The 6,365-nt window shown below is 36.9% G+C and overlaps 1 pseudogene; it reads right to left on the bottom strand.

The window, feature by feature from the left end:
* Positions 1-268: 268 nt before the first annotated feature.
* Positions 269-660, bottom strand: LOC132422466 (small ribosomal subunit protein eS17 pseudogene; annotated as a pseudogene).
* Positions 661-6,365: the final 5,705 nt, after the last annotated feature.

Here is a 6,365-nt window from a genome sequence, read left to right as displayed (position 1 = left end):
AGAGCAAATACATTGTTCTAACTTACCCTTTTGGACCCAGTTCTTGAACTTTCATTTTCAGTACTTCTGCTCCTCTTTTTTTGTCCTTTTTGAACTTGCTCATCCTAATCAACATTTGCTATTCATTAAACACAATGGTTCTCTTTTGCATCTCTGTGAGAAGAACGGTCACACTGGGTAAAATTCTTGGAGAACTAGATTCGCTGCTCGGTCTACTTTGTTGTTTTTGTCCTGGGTTTTTGACAAAATTACAACATTACAGAAAGAGTCAAAAGGCTCCATGCAGTATTTTAAAAACCATTCCAACTGTGAGCTGAGTGAGCTGCAGGTTGGACAGACTCCCAAAGCCTGAGAGTTTCAGCATTTTCTTAGTGTCAGGATCTACTTCAATGATTTCCTGATCCAGGGCTGAGATCTCAGGAACAAAATTACCTTTCCTTTCTCTCTCCTCCTTCTGCAGCATGATGTAGATACTTCTCATGGGACCACTCTGAACCCCCTTCATCAGATGCCTGCTGTCTTGTGGAAATTCTTGCTGAAAATAATGGCAATCTCCTTGCACATGTGCTTATTCATGTGGAAATTGTTGCCCAGGCACATGTACTTCTTTATAAAGGCCTAGGCCACCTTCTTCACAGTTTTGATGCAAATGCTGCCCATGTTGCTGGGTCCCTGGTGAAAGGGTCTTCTTTTGTTACTTCATTTCCTACTGCCTTATTAGAAGTTGCATTTATCTATAAGATGTACCAGCAAGTGACAAAATATGTCTTTATCAGAAAACAGAGATTGAGCCTATCCACTGGGATCACAATGTGGACGTAATAGATTTGATGTATACTGTTGCAATTTTCAGAGGAGCAAGATTAGGTACACATGAGAAGGAAAAACATTATTGAGAGATCAAGAGTTTAAAGGAGTACACTGGTAGAAATCTAAGTTAGTGTCAGCATTTAGTTCATTGTTCTCAGCACCGCAGAATTTGATCCTGATTAGGAGTTTCATACCTTGACATAAGATAACTGTAACTCAGCAATGTGTCACAGATGGTGGGTCATTCTTCAACAGTATTATAAGAAGCCTGTACTACTTTGTCTTTTTACTACTCAACTAGGATTAGATCTTTGAAAATAAATTCATGGGTGTTTATTCACTACTTTTGCTCATCTGTGTACAGTGTGCCATGTAATGTAAATGCTGAGCTTACAGAGAAGAAGCAGAAATGGAAAGATCTTAATCATTATGCATAAAGCTTAAGAATCACTGTTATAAGGAAAACCATGGTAGTCCTATTTGTCAGTAAATCATGAGGGCAGTCAGTGGGGATTTATTTTCTTAAATCTTAAAAAGAGGCATTAAAAAAGAAATACTTTATTTTCTCTTGTTTCCAGATGTTGTCATAACTGCATGTGAGACATGGAAGTGCAGCAACCACCTTGGTACCATATCGAGAGTCATAGATTAAAGAGTCATGCTTGGGATGGCAGAGAGGAAAGGGAAAGACCATTGTTTCAATGACCCAATTACATTGTTAAGTCACTGAATTAGTCAAACCTGGAGCCACCCTCTTCCTAACTCATTATTTGAGGCAATAGACTATTTTAAACTGACTGTTCTGTTACTTGCAGCCAAATGCTTTGTAACTGATTTGCATAGATTAATACACTTGTTATTTTCAAGAAATCTATGTCATAAGGAAAGCAAGTCTTAATATCTTCATTTTAAAGATGAGTATTCTGCGGTTCAGAAAAATCAAATGAGCCACTTAATTAGTTAGTGGCAAATCTACAATTAGAATTCCAATAATTAATCCTGGAACTTAACAGGAATTACTATATAATGTCACATGGCCTTTCAAAAAGAACACATGCAGAATCACCAAAGGCTAACGGTCAGACTTCTGTATATAGTGCCTTTCTGCAGAAAAATATTTCAAAGGGGTAGGACCATTCTACTCTAAGTAGATAGCTAGAAGTAAAGTTATAATAGAATGATTGTCTAAGTAGGAAACACTACTTATTGTACCTGCATTCTTTCAATTGTTTATTCAGTTACCCATTCAACATGCAGGTATTGAGTGTCTTATATGAGTCATGAAATATACCAGCAGCTTGTGCTGCAGAGAGAAAGTATAGATAAACTTGCTCAAAAGAATCTTAGAGTATATAAATCTCAACAATTGGCAAAACACTCTTAAGAGTTCCTACACCTGCACAGTAAGAATTACTGTAGTAGGAAATTCTTCCCACCTTCCCCGTCTGATACAGTAAATAAAAAACAATATTTGCCCAGGGATGGAAGTAAAGTAGCAGTGATTATGATACCTTCAAATACTTAAAGAATGAAGCGGTAGTGGCTCTTGTCTGATGTAGGTTGGGTTCTCTGGAACCAGGTTGAAATGGAGTTTGGTGTAAAATATTTATTAGATATCAGCACCTAAGGAAAGAAGGAGGATAAAGCACTATGGGCAGAAGTCAAAATTCAATGCAGAGCTTATAAATTCTGGCCAATCCAGCTGGGAGTTCTGGACTTAGTATGTTTTTCTGAATGTCCCACAGTGGTAAGTCACTGGCCTTTTATATCCTGCCCTGATCAATTGTTGAATGAGCATGACTTCAGCAAAGCAATTCTCTGAAACTAAACAGATTCTGAAGGAGCTCGGATACTCTCTTCTGACCACACTCCATACAAGTAGGCAGCAAGTTCTTCTTCAGAGGGGATCTGGGTAGCACACCTCTGTGTTAATCTGTCCATAATAATTCCCATTTAATTCATCAGTAAGGAATCTGAAAAACCTATGTGAATTATGGTGGATAAGAGTAGGCAATTGAAAAGTCAACTAATAATCAGAAAGAACTGCGATATTTGACAGGCCTCTATAGAAGCCATAAAAACACGCCTCTTCAGGGATCATAATTGACTAATGGCACTGGCTGTTCCACTTTTGGATCCACTGCCGTGCTTGCACTGAGTCCACACCTCCCACAAACTGCTCCCAGTCAATGACTGAGAACAGCAAGAGTACAAATGCAGTCCCATTCCTGCAAGATGCAAGATCCTTTCATTAATAACTGTGGCCTAAGGACTTCCCACCAGCCTAGCCAAAATCTTTCTGGAATAGTACTGTGGTCTGAAACTATTTTAACCTGGGGTAGGACAAATAATGTTCCCTCAAAGATGTCTGTATCCTACTCCCTGAACCTGTGAATATGTTACCAAATCATGGGGACATTAATTGTCCATGTGACTAGAACTGTCCATCATGAGTTGAACTCTGTCAGACCTACCAAGTCATTCGTTAGGTAGGTCCAATAGCAATCCATTTTAAAGTGGAAGCAGTGCACCTGGAATCAACCTTGAGAAGGTTCATGTTGTACAAGTAAGTTTGCCTGAAGAGGTGGCCTAGGACCACTATAATCTGCCACAATTGAAATAATGCCTCTCCCTTGGTGTGTGTACATATATATATATATGGCTTCATGAAAGATTGCCAAGACCAACTAACAAAGAGAATATAGTTTGAACTTTGTTCTCAGATGGGTCAACTTGGCATGTGACGACAAGCTAAATATAAACTACAGACTAAATATAAACTACAGACCCACTCAAAGGTGGTCCTCATTGGTAAGGGGAAATCCTTACAAAGGGCAGGGCTTCAGACAGTACATTTCATCACCTTTCTGGGAAGAGAGAAGTATCCCGAGATAAGTGTATACTTGGAATAATGTGTAGGGGCAAATGGCTTTAGTCGGTTGGGCAGAAACCAGAAGGAAGCAAGATTTTTTTTTTAACATCTTTATTGGAGTATAATTGCTTTACAATGGTGTGTTAGTTTCTGCTTTATAACAAAGTGAATCAGTTATATATATACATATGTTCCCATATGTAGGAAGCAAAATTTAAAGATACAGCACAAATGAAATCAGGAAAGAGGTATATGGATGGGCAAAAACAGAGAGGATCTTTGTAAAATAGCACGTTACGGTAAGCACTCAATCCTTGCTGCTTGTGATTATTATTATTGTTGTGGTGACTGTTAATTTATTGTTCTACCACTTCATGATAGGTTTAATTAGGTCTTGTTCATTAATCTTGTTTAGTATTTTGTTGGCCATTTTAGTTTGCAGAAATCTCTCTTTATCTTGATTTTCTTGTACTCTTTCTTTGAAAATCTCTTCATTTTCTCTACTCTTTCTCAAACCTCTATTGATCAGATTTTGGCCTCCCAGGGTTTAAATTCTGTATTCTTTTTTCTTTCAATTTTTGAATCTCATTGCTGTTTTGCTTTTGTTTAGGAGTTTCCCTCAATTGTACTTATACTTCTTCTATTTGGTGTTTGTTAGATTTTGGAAGCTAGCGTTCAGTGTCTAAGAGTTCTTTTTACTGGCTCCTTTATATTGGCATCCTATTCCAGAGTTTCAGAAATAATATTTTTTTCAACTCTATGTGAGGATTCTACTTAGAGTTTTGTTTTAAGTTCTATACTGTACTTCAAATCATTTCTTTTTTCTCCTAGGGTTATGTGTTTATTTCTCTTAATCTTTCTTGCCTATGTTGTATTGTAGGCTTTTCTCAAATCTTTGGTGACCCATAGGTATTCGTTCATATTTAATAATAAACTTACCCCAAAATAAAGTTTTACAAAGCTCTGTGAACATAGGTGGGTTTGCTAATATATAGGCTTTACTTTAAGTGAGAGGCTATGATGGTTATCTGGGAGCCAACATCATATAGGGGTGCTCTAAATGCCAGAATGCAAAGGTCTTGACTCTAGGGGTCTGTCACCTATGCTAGCTGCCTAGCTCTCCTCCAGATGTCTCATTCACTTTGTTTAGGTAAGAATACTTGCATTTTGAGCCTAGGGGAGAGTCCTCAGCTGCTCCTGTTCTACTGGAAGGTACAAGCCAGTCTACTCTTCCATATATGGACTTGTAAAATATCCTCTATTTTTTCCACCCACATATTATATCTACCCTTTGGTAAACCTGATATTCCCTAGTGCTGGGCCTCTCTAGAGTTAAAACAAAAAGCTCAAATATATCCTCAGCTAGAATTCTCTGTTCTGCTTCATCAGTCAACAGAGTTAAATAAATATAGTTCTTGCTTTCAAGAAGCTCAGACTCTTGGGTTTTTGATAAACACATAAATAGATAATTATAATACAATGTGAAAAACAGTGACATATTTATATAGGTGTGATTTCATGATCATAGAGACAGGGTGCCCAAACCCATTTGAGAGTCACAGTGCTGAGCTTTTGTGGTCAGGTAAGATGTCCTGGGAGTGAGCATCATCTTTCTCAAGGCCTCATGCCTCACCACTGATGGATTATGGGATCACAGACTTTGTTTCCTGGTTGGTAATTTTAGTGTCATCATACGAAAAGGGGTATAATTCTATATTCCTCATAGGGTATTTTGTAACGATTAAATGGCATGATACACATAAAGCCCACATAAAAATGCTTGGAACTAGAAAGATCTTGCATACAGAATGCCTTCAACAAATGGTAGGTACTAATTTCCTTCAATTCTATCATACACTTTTATCACATTCTATCTTCTCTAAGATGGGAATTCTTCTTATGATTTACGCCAGAGAAATGTGTCATCTGTCAGGCAATGGATTAGGTTATGATATAGTTGTCATTGCTTGTTTTTGTGTAAATTTAGAAATGCTTAGAAGGTACCTGCTTGTCATCTCAGTTGAGATATTTTTATTGGTAGTTCTAGAATTGATTGAACTTAAATCTTAAATTCTTGTTCCAAATGTCTTCAAGAAAATAACTCTATGATGCAGAACTGATACAAAAGCCTTATCATATATACAGAAAAACTCTGCAATTAAATGTAGTAGAGGTTGCCAAATCTCTCTGGATAGCACTAACATTTTCAAATCTATGACAGGTTAGTGTGACAGATTAATTCACAATGGGCTATGGTTTAGGAGATAACATTTTTTCTGCCCAAAACTTCTAGCTGACTTTTAAGAAAAGTTGAGTTACTCCTAGAAATTCATATCTGAATTAAAGGAAAGAAATAAGTTTAATCTGTTTTTTTTTTCAATCTGCTTTGGAAGTGTATTGTCAATGTTGGAGATGCAAAACTATGAGCATGGATCAAAACATGCATGTTATCTTCCTCATAACATGTAAAACTGCCAACATACATGATTAAATCAGAAAATCTTTAAACAATGAACTCGATTTTTCTTACTATGCTAAAGAGGAAAATAATGTGAAACTCTTTGTTAGTCAAGAGAGAGGAACAAAACTATAATTATTATTTTTTTTGGTAGAACGCTAAATGGATGTATCAGTTAGCAATTGCTGTATAACAAACCACTCCAAAACTGCATGGCTTAAACCA

The sequence above is a fragment of the Delphinus delphis genome, chromosome 3, assembly GCF_949987515.2.
Source record: "Delphinus delphis chromosome 3, mDelDel1.2, whole genome shotgun sequence".
NCBI classification, from domain to species: domain Eukaryota; kingdom Metazoa; phylum Chordata; class Mammalia; order Artiodactyla; family Delphinidae; genus Delphinus; species Delphinus delphis.
This window is presented reverse-complemented; position numbering and strand designations above follow the sequence as displayed.